This window comes from Macaca mulatta, chromosome X (genome assembly GCF_049350105.2).
Source record: "Macaca mulatta isolate MMU2019108-1 chromosome X, T2T-MMU8v2.0, whole genome shotgun sequence".
Lineage (NCBI taxonomy): Eukaryota > Metazoa > Chordata > Mammalia > Primates > Cercopithecidae > Macaca > Macaca mulatta.
Genome location: NC_133426.1, coordinates 80,974,742 through 80,989,105, shown reverse-complemented (window position 1 = coordinate 80,989,105; position 14,364 = coordinate 80,974,742).

The window sequence follows — 14,364 nt, the reverse complement described above, 5'->3', positions numbered from 1 at the left end:
TTCAGATCAGTTTGCTTAACTCCCAAGTCCTCTCAAGAAGGGGCTATTGGTGGCTCATCAGGTTCATTTTCCCATCCTGACCTGTAGTCTCAGAAGCAGATTTCCAAACAAATAACCACTTGCTAGTTCAACAGCACCAAGAGGGGTCTGGGAAGGTTTTAACACCTCCTCTCATAATTTACATTAGTACTTACATATCCATGATATCGACAGTTGGTGTTTTCTCAAATTTATGTAATGTGCTTTTGCAAACATATCTTGAAAAATCATTCCCTAGTCCCTTCCTCCAACCAGTACCCCCTGCCACCCTTAAAAACTGTCTCTTTGGAAATTCCGAAGCCATTTCAGGCTTCATGTAGCACTCATAACTCTTTGCTTTGGCTAGCAAGGTGTTTTCAAGATTAGGGTATATCAGCCACCAAAAATAATAAAGTAGGAAACTCCAGGTCTACGTTCCTCCTAAAAAGAAACTAATGAGCTAGAAAAACTAGCAGAATCAGCTTTTGAAGGAAGCTGGAATCTAGTCAAAAACTTACAACAAGGGGAATACTTGGTGAAGAAAGACGTTGCTTTGTGGTAAGAGAGTGTTGCATTTTAAATCACACATTTATCATTCCCCATGCCCCAGATCAGCAGTGGCTGTGAGGACAGTAGATGGCACTCCTGGTGCAAGTTGCTAGTGCCAGAGGGAGCAATATGAACCTTACTCTCAAAGAATCGTGGTATGGGCCTCCACCTGCCTGGAGGCTCCCTCAAAAACTGTTAGGAAGGTTTCCTTAGTTTCACCTGACTAAAGAGTGTTTGCAGGGCTCCAGTGGCTTCCAGGGAGGCAGTTACTGAAAGTATTTAAAGGCACGGGTATTGGCTACAGCAGCCTGGGGTGAGGGATAACACTTGAGACAAATGATATACAGACCTAGAAGCCTGGGAAAGAAGAGATTGGGACAGAAGATGTGTATGGGAAGAAGAATTTTTAAATGCTCCTGTGTACACCAGGGAATCATTAAAGCCACATGCACTCCCAGGGGAGGACACATGCTTGAAAAGACCGGAGAAGAACCTAAGCTTTCACCTCAGGCAGGCCTTCAGGCTCCACATATGTAGGAAGGGAAAGCCGAGGCAGAGTTAGGGCCAATATGTAGAGATTGGGATAGTACTCTTCCCTTTCTTGTTTTTTTGGTTTTTCTTTTTTAATTTTTATTTCAGTAGTTTTGGGGCAATGGGTAGTTTTTGGTTACATGGAGAAGTTCTTTAGTGGTGATTTCTGAGATTTTTGTGCACCCATCACCCAAGCAGTGTACACTGTTTACAATGTGTGTAGTCTTTTATCCTTCACCCGACCTCCACCATTCCCCTAGTCCCCAAAGTCCATTATATCATTCTTATGCCTTTGCATCCTCATAGTTTAGTGAGAACATACAGTATTTGGTTTTCCATTCCTGAGTTACTTCACTTAAAATAATGGTCTCCAACTCCATCCATGTTGCTGCAAATGCCATTATTTCATTTCTTTTTATAGCTAAGTAATATTCCATGGTGTATATATACCACATTTTCTTTATCAACTTGTTCGTTGATGGGCATTTAGGTTGGTTCCATATTTTTGCAACTGCAAATTGTGCTGCTATAAACATGTGTGTGCAAGTGTCTTTTCCATACAATGACTTCGTTTCCTCTGGATAGATACCCAGTAATGGGATTGATGGATCAAATGGTAGTTCTGCTTTTAGCTCCTTAAGGAATCTCTGCACTGTTTTTCATAGTGGTTGTACTAGTTTACATTCCCACCAGCATTGCGAAAGTGTTCCCTTTTCACTACATCCACACCAACATCTATTTATTTTATTTTTAAATTATGACCATTCTTGCAGGAGTAAAGTGATATCACATTGTGGTTTTAATTTGCATTTCTCTGATAGTGATGTTGAGCATTTTTCATATGTTTGTTGGCCATTTGCATATTTTCTGTTGAGAATTGTCTATTCATGTCCTTTGCCCACTTTTTGATGGGGTTGTTTTTTCCTTGCTGGTTTGAGTTCCTTGCAGATTCTGGATGTTAATCTTTTGTCAGCTACATAGTTTGCGAATATTTTCTCCTACTCTATGGGTTGTCTGTTTACTGATAATTTCTTTTGTTGTGCAGAAGCTTTTTAGTTTAATTAGATTCCATTTATTTATCTTTGTTTTTGTTACATTTGCTATTGGGTTCTTGGTCATGAATTCTTTGTCTAAGCCAATGTCTAGAAGAGTTTTTCTGATGTTATCTTCTAGAATTTTTATGGTTTTAGGTCTTAGATTTAAGTCTTCGATCCACCTTGAGTTGATTTTTGTATAAGGTGAGAGATGAGGACCCAGTTTCATTCTTCTACATGTGGCTTGTAGAACCATTTGTTGAATAGGATTGTTTTTCTTTTCTTTTCTTTTCTTTTTTTTTCATTTCTTAGCCTAGGCATTTAAGGGAACTCTGTCAAAACACCAGCCAAACAGTAGGCTACTAGAACAAAGAACTCAGTGGTCACATACAACAAAAAATACTAAAGTAGTTTGGGAAAGTCACTAAAGAAGCATACAATGACAGCCCACAATAGCCAACAGAGACAAACCTTGGGGAGGGATAAGAATCTGGTTTCCAGAGTTGTCATTTTATAATACCCAAAATGTCCAGTTTTCAAAAAAAAAAAAAATGAAAGGCCGGGCGCGGTGGCTCACGCCTGTAATCCCAGCACTTTGGGAGGCCGAGGCGGGCGGATCACGAGGTCAGGAGATCGAGACCATCCTGGCTAACACGGTGAAACCCTGTCTCTACTAAAAATGCAAAAAATTAGCCGGGCGAGGCGGCGGGCGCCTGTAGTCCCAGCTACTTCGGAGGCTGAGGCAGGAGAATGGCGTGAACCCGGGAGGCGGAGCTTGCAGTGAGCCGAGATAGCGCCACTGCACTCCAGCCCGGGTGACAGAGCGAGACTCCGTCTCAAAAAAAAAAAAAAAAAAAAAAAAAAAAATGAAGCATGCAAAGAAACAAAAGAGAAATTAATAGAAAATGTCCATGAAGAAGCATACACATTGGACTTACTAGACAAAGACTTTATTTATATTTTTGCACTTTAACCATAATAATTTCATTTATATTTTTAAAAACCCTGAAGGTAAAATCTAAAAGAGTAACATTTCCTCCTTCTGTTGGATGTATATACAAAATTTTATAGGACTGTGTAAACTTTGGCATATTTTAAGTTTATAAAACAAATAAAATAGAAAATTTACCCAAATCCAACTTACTACACAGTTCAACTTCTATAGTACTAATAGTGCTGGAAATCTACACACCCAATGCTGAAACTGGTATGCTCCACTGGACCTTGAAGACAGAGAGCCTCACCAATGCCGCACAAAATGCAAGGCAGCTTTTCCTCTTGGTCATGCATACTGTCATGGTAGAAACTCCAGCACACTCCCAATTTTATGGCCTCAGTCTCCCTAAGCAAATGCCACTTTGTAATGATATTTTCTTTCTTTAGTCATCAGCTTGTGCCCTAGTGTAGTTGAAGTTTATGGGGCATACATGTATGTGATGGATGCAATTTGATTATAATATAGTATTTTACATGTAAGTGGCCGTAGTATGTTTGAAATGTAAGTGTGGGAATGGCTATAGCCATATGATTTTATGGTTTTTTTATTTTTAAGTAGACAAAGATTTTAGACCTACATTCTTAATATGCTCAAAGAGATCAAGGAAACCACGGACAAAGAACTGAAAGAAATCAGGAGAATGATTTCTCAACAAATAGAGACCGTTGATAAAGATAGAGAAATTATAAAAAGAAACCAAATATAAATTGTGAATCTAAAAAATACAAATTGGCCAGGCATGGTTGCTCACGCCTGTAATTCCAGCACTTTGGGAGGCTGAGGCAGGCAGATTGCTTGAGCCCAGGAGTTTGAGACCAGCCTGGGCAACATGACAAAACCCTGTCTCTACAAAAATTACAAAAAATTAGCCAGGCATGGTGGCACACACCTGTAGTCCCAGTTACCCAGGAGGCTGAGGGTGGGAGAATCACCTGAACTTGGTAGGTCAAGGCTGCAGTGAGCCATGATCACGCCACTGCACTCCAGCCTGGGTAATAAGGTGAGACCTTGTCTCAAAAAAAAAAAAAAACAAAAAACAAAACAACAAAAAAAACAGGCTGAGCAAGGTGCCTCATACCTGTAATTCCAGCACTTTGGGAGGCTGAGGAGGGTGGATTGCTTCAGGCCAAGAGTTCGAGACCAGCCTGGCCAACATGGCAAAACTCCATCTCTACTAAAAATACAAAAATTAGCTGGGTGTGGTGTCACACGCCTGTGACCCCAGCTACTTGGGAGGTTGAGACACGAAAATCACTTGAACCTGGGAGGCAGAGGTTGCAGTAAGCTGTGATTGTACCACTGCACTCTAGCCTGGGTGACAGAGCAAGACTCTGTCTCAAAAAAAAAATACAGTAACTGTAATGAAAGATTCACTGGAGAGGTTCAACATCAGATTTGAACAGGCAGAAAAATAAGTTAACTTGTTAGGTCAATTGAGATTATCTAGTCTGGAGAGTAGAAAAAAAAGAATGAAGAAAGATAAACAGACCCTAAGGGACATGTCAGATACCTACATATAGCCCGAGAAGAAGGTCCCAGGAAAAGAAGAGAGCAAGAAAGAGGTAGAGAAAATATCTGAAGAAATAATGACCATGAACTTCCCAAATTTGAGGAAAGACATGAGTCTACACATCCAAGAAGTTCAAGAAGTCCAAGAAGGATAAACTCAAAAAAATCTGCACAGACACACATTTTAATAAAACTGTCAAAAGCCAAAGGCAAAGAGACACTCTTGAAAACACACAAACAAAACAAAGTGAGTCAAAACATAAAAGGGATTTTCCATAATATTAACAGTCAGTTTTTCATCAGAGATCACAGAGGTCAGAAGGCAATTAGGTAGCATATTTAAAGTGCTGAAAGAAAAAAAAAAATCAAACAAGAATTCTATATCCAGCAAAACTATACTTTAAAAATTAAGAAAAGGCCAGGTGTGGTGGCTCACGCCTGTAATCCCAGCACTTTGGGAGGCCAAGGCAGGCAGACCACTTGAGGCCAGGAGTTTGAGAGCAGCTCGGCCAACATAGAGAAACCCCATCTCTACTAAAAGTACAAAAAAATTAGCCAGGCATGGTGGCACACACCTGTAATCCCAGCTACTCAGGAGCTGAGGCATGAGAATCGTTTGATCCTGGGAGGTGGAGGTTGCAGTGAGCTGAGATTATGCCACTGCACTTCAGTATAGGCCACAGAGTGAGACTCCATCTCAAGAAAAAAAAAAAATAGAAGAAGAAGGAAGATAAAAATGACTTCCAGTTTCCAGTCCAGTCTGTAAGGAGCTTAGAAGTTATCACTTTGTCTTAATTAAAACAATTAAAAAGTAGGCCAGGCGCAGTGGCTCAAGCCTGGAATCTCAGCACTTTGGGAGGCCAAGGCGGGAGAATCACCTGAGGTCAGGAGTTCGAGACCAGCCTGGCCAACATGGTGAAACCCTGTCTCTACTAAAAAATACAAAAATTAGCCAGGTGTGGTGGCAGGTGCATTAATCCCAGCTACTTGGGAGGCAGAGGCAGGAGAATCATTTGAACCTGGGTGGCGGAGGTTGCAGTGAGCTGAGATCGAGCCATTACACTCAAGTCTAGGGGACAAGAGCTTTGATTTTCTTCAGCTTGAATGTTAAATGCCTACATGTAGATTTTTGGGCATTTATCTGGCTTGGTATTCTCTGAGTTTCCTAGGGTGGAGTTTGTTATCTTACATTAATTTGGGGGAATGTTTAGTCACTATTGCTTCAGATATTTCTCCTGTTTCTTTCTCTCTTTCTCTTCCTTTTTATACCCTCATTATGCATATGTACACCCTTTATAGTTGTCCCACAGTCCTTAGGTATTCTGTTCTGTGTTGTTTTTCATTATTTTTTCTCTTTGTTTTTCAGTTTGGGAAATTTCTATTACCATATCCTCAAGCTCACAGATTCCTCAGTCATGTCCAGTCTACTACTGAGCTCAGACTGAGGCTGAGAAGCTGAGAAACAAACAAATAAAAAACTATTAAAAAGTAGAACAAACTAAAAACCAACAATTCTTAGGTTCCTCAGAGAATTGAGGTCATGGGGCAAAATGCTGCCCCCAAATTGGAAAGACTGACAGATACAAATTACAGAAACCCTCACACTGAAACCTTCGTGTGAACCAGCACCCATGGGTAGGAAATGCTAAACTTTAATTGGTGAATTGCTGGAGGTTCAGTGAGAAAATTCAATGACAATTTTTAATTCTCAAACTTGTCCACATTGAGACCCCAGTTTAGGGGGACCCTACACTTTCACTAGTCTTACCTCAAGGAGCCTTACCAAAGTCTCACAGTTAAAACTGAAGAAAAATCCCCATCTGATTCCTATAGGGGAAGGATGAAAATAGCCATTTTGAAATATGCCCAGAATATTCTGTTCTTCATAACAAGTCCTGCCTTCAAGAGCAAATATTTCAGCAGAATATAACCTACTAAAATTTTGTAAGAGCCTGACTAGCCTGGGGAGAGAGAAATACCCAACACCATAACCCTTTGGGCTTTCTGACCTGCAGAGGGAAGGAAAAACCTGAGAAGCATTTGGGAAGGTCACAGTCCAGGGGAAGAATTTCACTGAAAGACTGAGATATAATCATAGGTCCACAGAATGATTCACCTCTTCCCACATCTTACCACCACATCACTCAAGGGCTATTTACACACAATTTTTTTTAAAGAGTACATCATCTCCAGTTCTCAATAAAAAATTATGTCATACTAAAAGGCAAAAGTCCCTGCAGTTTAAAGATACAGAGCAAGCATCAGAACCAGACTCAGATATGAAATTTTTAAATAACTATAATTAATACGCTAAGGGCTCTAATGGAAAAAGTAAACATGCAAAAACAGATGAGTAATGTAACCAAAGATTAAAATCTAGAAATGAATAAAAAAGGAATGCTAGAAACAAAAAAATACTGTAATAGAAGTGAATAATGCATTTGATGGGTTCAGTAGTAGACTGGACATAACTGAGAAATCTGTGAACTTGAGGATATGGTAATAGAAATTTCCCAAACTGAAAAACAAAGAGAAAAAATAATGAAAAACAACACAGAACAGAATACCTAAGGACTGTGGGACAAGTATAAAGGGTGTACATATGCATAATGAGGATACAAAAAGGAAGAGAAAGAGAGAAAGAAACAGGAGAAATATCTGAAGCAATAGTGACTAAACATTCCCCCAAATTAATGTAAGATAACAAACTCCACCCTAGGAAACTCAGAGAATACCAAGCCAGATAAATGCCCAAAAATCTACATGTAGGCATTTAACATTCAAACTGCAGAAAATCAAAGACCGAAAAATGTTTTTGAAAGAATCTTTACCATAGGAGAACAAGGATAAGAATTACATTAGATTTGGCCGGGTGCGGTGGCTCACGCCTGTAATCCCAGCCCTTTGGGAGGCCGAGGCAGGTGGATCACGAGGTCAGGAGATCGAGACCTTCCTGGCTAACACGGTGAAACCCTGTCTCTACTAAAAATACAACAAATTATCCGGGCGTCGTGGTGGGCGCCTGTAGTCCCAGCTACTCGGGAGGCTGAGGCAGGAGAATGGCATGAACCCGGGAGGCAGAGCTTGCAGTGAGCCGAGATCTCGCCACTGCTCTCCAGCCTGGGTGACAGAGCGAGACTCAGTCTCAAAAAAAAAAAAAAAAAAAAAAAAAAAAAAAAGAATTACATTAGATTTTTCTTCAGAAACCATGCAAGAACAGAGTAGGATGAAATATTTAAAATGCTGGGAAAAAACCGTCAACCTCAAATTCTGTATCCAATAAAACTATTCTTCATAACTGAAAAAGAAATAAAGACTTTCTCAGAAAAACAAAAATTGAGGGAATTTGTTGCTGGTAAACCTTCCTTAGAAGAAAAGAGACTCAGAAAGAACAAAAATTATACAGGTTATAAATTTGGATCTACATAAACAAAGGAAGAACATTAGCAAGGGAATAAGTGATGTTAAAATAAAAACTTTTCTTTTTCTCATTCTTAATTGATCTAACAAAAACTGTTCACAATAATAGCAAAAATGTTCACAATGTTTATTCTTTATGCATAAGTGAAACGAATGACAACAATGATACAAGGGATGGGGGGGAAGAATTAGGAATCCTTTTTATAAGGTACTTACACTACCCATGAAGTGGTATATTATTTGAATGAGGACTTGGCTTAGTTGTAAATGTATATTGTAAACTGTAGGGTAACCATTAAAATTTTTTTTAAAAAGAAATATAATTGATATGCTAAGAAAGGAGCAAAAATGGAATAGTATAAAATGCTCAGTTAAAACTATCAAAGGCAGAAAAAGACTGGAAGACAAAAATAGAAACAAAGAACAAGGGTAAAAAACTAAAAATAGTAACAAATATCATAAATATTAATCCAGCTATATAGTAATAGTCACTTTAATCATCACAACAGCCAGGTGCAGTAACATGTGCCTGCAGTCCCAGCTACTTGGGAGGCTGAGGCAGGAGGATCCCTTGAGCCCAGGAGTTCTGATCTATAGTGTGCACGGTGATTGAATGTCTGCACTAAGTTTGCTATCAATATGGTGACCTCCCAGGAGTAGGGGACCACCAGATTGCCTAAGGAGGGATGAAATGACCCGGGTTGGAAATGGAGGAGGTCAAAACTTCTGTGCTGATCAGTACTGGGATTGTACCTGTGAACAGCCAATGCACTCCAGCCTGGGCAACATAGCAAGACCCCATCTCTTAAATAAATAAATAGGCAGATAAATAAACAAATATCATCACAACAATGAGACTTGGAGTGGACAAAGAAAAACGAGACCCAACTATATGTTGTTTACAAGAAATCCACCTGAAACATAAAGACAGACAAATTAAAAGTAAAGGAATAAAGAAATATATATCATGCTAAAACTAATAAAAAGAAATCTTGGATATCTACATTAATTTCAGACACAGCCAACTTCAAACCAAGGGACAAGGGACATTGTCAGGAATAATGAGAGGCATTACAGCATGATGAAGGGTGATAAAGGGGTCAATTCTCCAAGAAGAAATAACAGTCCTTGATGTGTATGTGCCTAATAGCAGAGCACCAAAATATGTGAGTCAAAAACTGATGGAACTGCAAGGTGAAATAGATGATCTACTATTATAGTTACAGACTTTAACATCCCTCGATCAGTAATAGACTGATCCAGCAGGTCAAAAATCAATAAGGACGTACTTGAACCAAGAGCATCATCAAATAGGTGTAATTGACATCTACAGACTACTTCATCCAACAACAGCAAGATACACATTCTTCTCAAGCTCACATGGAACATTCATTGCAGCAGACGATATTCTTTGGGAGGCTGTTGTGGGCAGATCACCTGAAATCAGGAGTTCGAGACCAGCCTGGCCAACATGGTGAAACCCCGTCCCTACTGAAGATACAAAAAAATCAGCCAGGCATGGTGGTGAGCACCTGTAATCCCAGCTACTAAGGAGGCTGAGGCACGAGAATTGCTTGAACCTAGGAGGCGGAGGTTGTAGTGAACCAACATCACGCCACTGCACTCCAGCCTGGGCAACAAAGTGAGATTCCATCTCAATAAATAAATAAATAAATATGATTCATCACATAAATAGAACTAAAGACAAAAACCACATGATTATTTCAATAGATTCAATAGATACAGAACTGAAAAGGCTTTTGATAAAATTCAACACCCTTTCATGTTAAAAACTCTGAACAAACTAGGTATTGAAGTGACATACCTCAAAATAAGAGTCATCTATGACAGACCAACAGCCAAGATCACACTGAAAGGGCAAAAGCTGGAAGCATTCCCCTTGAAAACTGGCACAAGACAAGGATGCTCTCTCCCACCACTCCTATTCAACATAGTGTTGGAAGTCTTGGCTAGGGCAATCAGGCAAGAGAAAGAAATAAAGAGCACCCAAATAGGAAGAGATGAAGTCAAACTATCCCTGTTTGCAGATAACATGATTCTATATCTAGAAAAAGTCCCATAGTCTTGGCCCAAAAGCTCCTTACATTGATTAACAACTTCAGCAAAGTCTTGGGATACAAAGTTAATGTGCAAAATTCACTAACACTCCTATACACCAACAACAGTCAAGCCAAGAGCCAAGTCAGGAATGTATTCCCACTCACAATTGCCACAAAAAGAATAAAATACCTAGGAATACAGCTAACCAGGGAGGTGAAAAATCTCTACGAAGAGAACGACAAAACACCGCTCAAAGAAATCAGAGATGACACAAACAAATGGAAAAACATTCCATACTCATGGATAGGAAGAATCAATATCGCTAAAATGGTCATACTGCCCAAAGCAATTTATAGATTCAATGCTATTCCTGTTAAACTACCAATGACATTCATCACAGTACTAGAAAAATTATTTTAAAATTCATATGGGTTGGGCAAGGTGGCTCACACCTGTAATCCCAGCACTTTGGGACTCTGAGGTGGGCAGATCACCTGAGGTCAGGAGTTTGAGACCAGCCGGGCCAACGTGGTGAAACCCCATCTCTACTAAAAATACAAAAATTACCTGGGCATGGTGGCAGGTGTCTGTAATCCCAGCTACTCATGAGGCTGCGGCAGGAGAATCGCTTTAACCCAGGAGGCGAAGGTTGCAGTGAGCCGAGATTGCACCATTGCACTATAGCCTGGGTGACAAGAGTGAAACTCCATCTCAAAACAACAACAACAACAAAAAATTCATGTGGAATCAAAAAAGAGACCAAATAGCCAAGGTAATCCTAAGCAAAAAGAACAAAGCTGGAGGCATCATGCTACCCAACTTTAAGCTGTAATACAGGGCTATGGTAAGCAAAATAGCATGGTACTGGTACAAAAACAGACGCGTAGACTAATGGGACAGAATAGAGAACCCAGAAATGAGGCCACATAGCTGCAACTATCTGATCTTTGACAAAGCTGACAAAAACAAGCAATGGACCAGCCTGAGCAACATGAGAATACCCCATCTCTACAAAAATTCAAAACTTAGTTGGGCATGGTGGCACACAGCTACTCAGGAGGCTGAGGCAGGAGCACTGCTTGTGCCTGGGAGGTCAAGGCTGCAGCGAGCCATGATTGCACCACTGCACTCCAGCCTGGGCTACAGAATAAAACCCTACCTCAGAAAAAAAAAATTAAAATTCAATTAAAATTTAAAAATGAGCAATGGGGCAAGGATTCCCTAGTCAATAAATGGTGCTGGTATAACTGCCTAACAATATTCAGGAGATTGAAACTGGACCACTTCCTTACACCATATACAAAAATTAACTCAAGAGGGATTAAAGACTTAAAAGCCAAAACTATAAAAACCCTAGAAGACAACCTAGGCAATAGCATTCTGGACATAGGAACAGGCAAAGATTTCATGATGAAGACGCCAAAAGCAACTGCAACAAAAGGAAAAATTGACAAATGGGATCTAATTAAACTAAAGAATTTCTGCACAGCCGAGGAAACTATCAACAGAGTAAACAGACAACCTACAGAATGGGAGAAAATTTTTGCAAACTATGCAGCTGACAAAGATCTAATATCCAGCATCTGTAAGGAACTTAAACAAATTTACAAGGAAAAAATAAACAACCCCATTAAAAAGTGGGCAAAGGACATGAACAGACACTTTTGGAAAGAAGACATACGTATGACCTACAAGCATATGAAGAAAAGCTCAACATCACTGATCATTAGAGAAATGCAAATCAAAACCACAATGAGATACCACCTTACACCAGTGAGAATGGCTACTATTATTATTATTATTATTATTAATATTATTATTATTTTGAGATGGAGTCTCACTCAGTTGCCCAGGCTGGAGTGCAGTGGTGCCATCTCAGCTCACTGCAAGCTCCACCTCCTGAGTTCACACCATTCTCCTGCCTCAGCCTCCCGAGTACCTGGGACTACAGGCACCCACCACCACGCCCAGCTAATTTTTTGTATTTTTAGTAGAGACAGGGTTTCACCGTGTTAGCCAGGATGGTCTCAATCTCCTGACCTCGTGATCCGCCCACCTTGGCCTCCCAAAGTGCTGGGATTACAGGCGTGAGCTACCGCACCTGACCATTATTATTATTATTATTATGAGATGGAGTCTCACTCTGTCACCCAGGCTGGAGTGTTGTGGCATGACCTCAGCTCACTGCAACTTCTGCTTCCCAGGTTCAAGTGATTCTCCTGCCTCAGCCTCCTGAGTAGCTGGGATTACAGGTGCCTGCCACCACACCAGGCTAATTTTTATTTTTATGCTTTTTGAGACAGAGTTTCTCTCTTATTGCCCAGGCTGGAGTACAATGTCATGATCTCAGCTCACCACAACCTCCACCTCCCAGGTTCAAGGGATTCTCCTGCCTCAGCCTCTCAAGTAGCTGGGATTACAGGCATGTGGCACCACGCCCAGCTAATTTTTTGTATTTTTAGTAGAGATGGGGTTTCTCCATGTTGGTCAGGCTGGTCTCGAACTCCCGACCTCAGGTGATGCACCCGCCTTGGCCTCCCAAAGTGCTGAGATTACAGGCATGAGCCACCACGCCTGGCCAATTTTTATATTTTTAGTAGAGATGGGGTTTCACCATGTTGACCAGGCTGGTCTTGACCTCCTGATCTCAAGTGATCTGCCTTCCTCAGGCTCCCAAAGGATTACAGGTATGAGCCACAATGCCCAGCCCATGGATATTATTAAAAAGTCAAAAAATAATAATAACTGATTCTGGTGAGGTTGCAGAGATAAAGGAATGCTTATATACCATTAGTGGGAGTGTAAATTAGTTCAACCATTGTGGAAAACAGTATGGTTTTTCCTCAAAGACCTAAAGACAGAACCACCATTTGACCTAACAATCCCATCACTGGGTATATACCCAAAGGGATATAAATCATTCTATCATAAAGACACATGCATGTGTATGTACATTGCAGCACCATTCACAAGACCAAAGACATGGAATCAACCTAAATGCCTATCAATGGCAGACTGGATTAAGAAAATGTGGTACATAGACACCATGGGATACCATGCAGCCATAAAGAGGAATGAGATCATGTCCTTTGCAAAAACATGGATGGAGCTGGAGGTCATTATCCTTAGCAAACTAATGCAGGAACAGAAAACCAAATACCACGTGTTCTCACTTATAAATGAGAGCTAAATTATGAGAACACATGGACACAGAGGGGAATAATAGACACTGGGGCCTATCAGAGGGTGGAGGATGGGAGGAGGGAGAAGATCAGGAAAAATAACTAATGGTCACTAGGCTTAATACCTGGATGATGAAATAATCTGTACAACAAACCCCCGTGATACAAGTTTACCTATATAACAAACCTGCACATATACTCCTGAACTTAAAATTAAAGTTAAAAGAAAGAAAAAGTTGAATTTGTGAGTTTTTGTGCCCTAGTAAAATTAGATACTACTATAGTTAGTAGTAGTATTATAAAGGTCTAGAGAGAGTTAAAAAAAAAAAAGGAATATTATGAGCAGCTTATGCCCACAAATTTGATAACCTAGATGAAATGAACTAATTCTTTGTACAACACAATCTGCAAAAACTCACAGGAGAAGAAATAAACTATCTGACTAGACCTGTCTCTATTAAAGAAATTGAATCAATAATTTTTAAGCAAAATTCACATTTTATTTAGGTTGAAATAAACTATACAAAATTGATTTTCCTCACCAAAAATAACACCAATATTTTCCATATTTTTCTAGATAAACCACAACACTTAGTTTTGTAGGTTTTCCAGGTTTTTCTTATAAATCAAGATGAGGCAGTAGATAAGAGTCGTGGAAAAAGACAGAAAAAAAAACAGACAAATCAGTTGTCAGTATCCATGGCCTCTGATTCTCTCTTAACCATGAAACAGAAGTGTTCAACATATACCTGCTAAAAGCTTAGGAAGATGTAGGCTCCACAAAGGAATGTAAGCAGCAACAATGAGATGTGGAAGAACGGCAGGCTCTTCCATTCAAACTTTGTTATTTGTTCCTTTAAGTTCAAGAAAGACAAAATCTACACTGAAATCATTGTTTGGTGAGCTCACAAGCTTTTCTCCAGTAATTTCTTGTAACTGTCCAATATAGATTTTTAGCATACTTAAAACTCCTATTAGTCAAACGTCAATTGTGGGCTTCACTATAACATTTTATAAAATGTATTCCTTCCTCCCACACCTCTTCAAAATATATTTCTTCAAA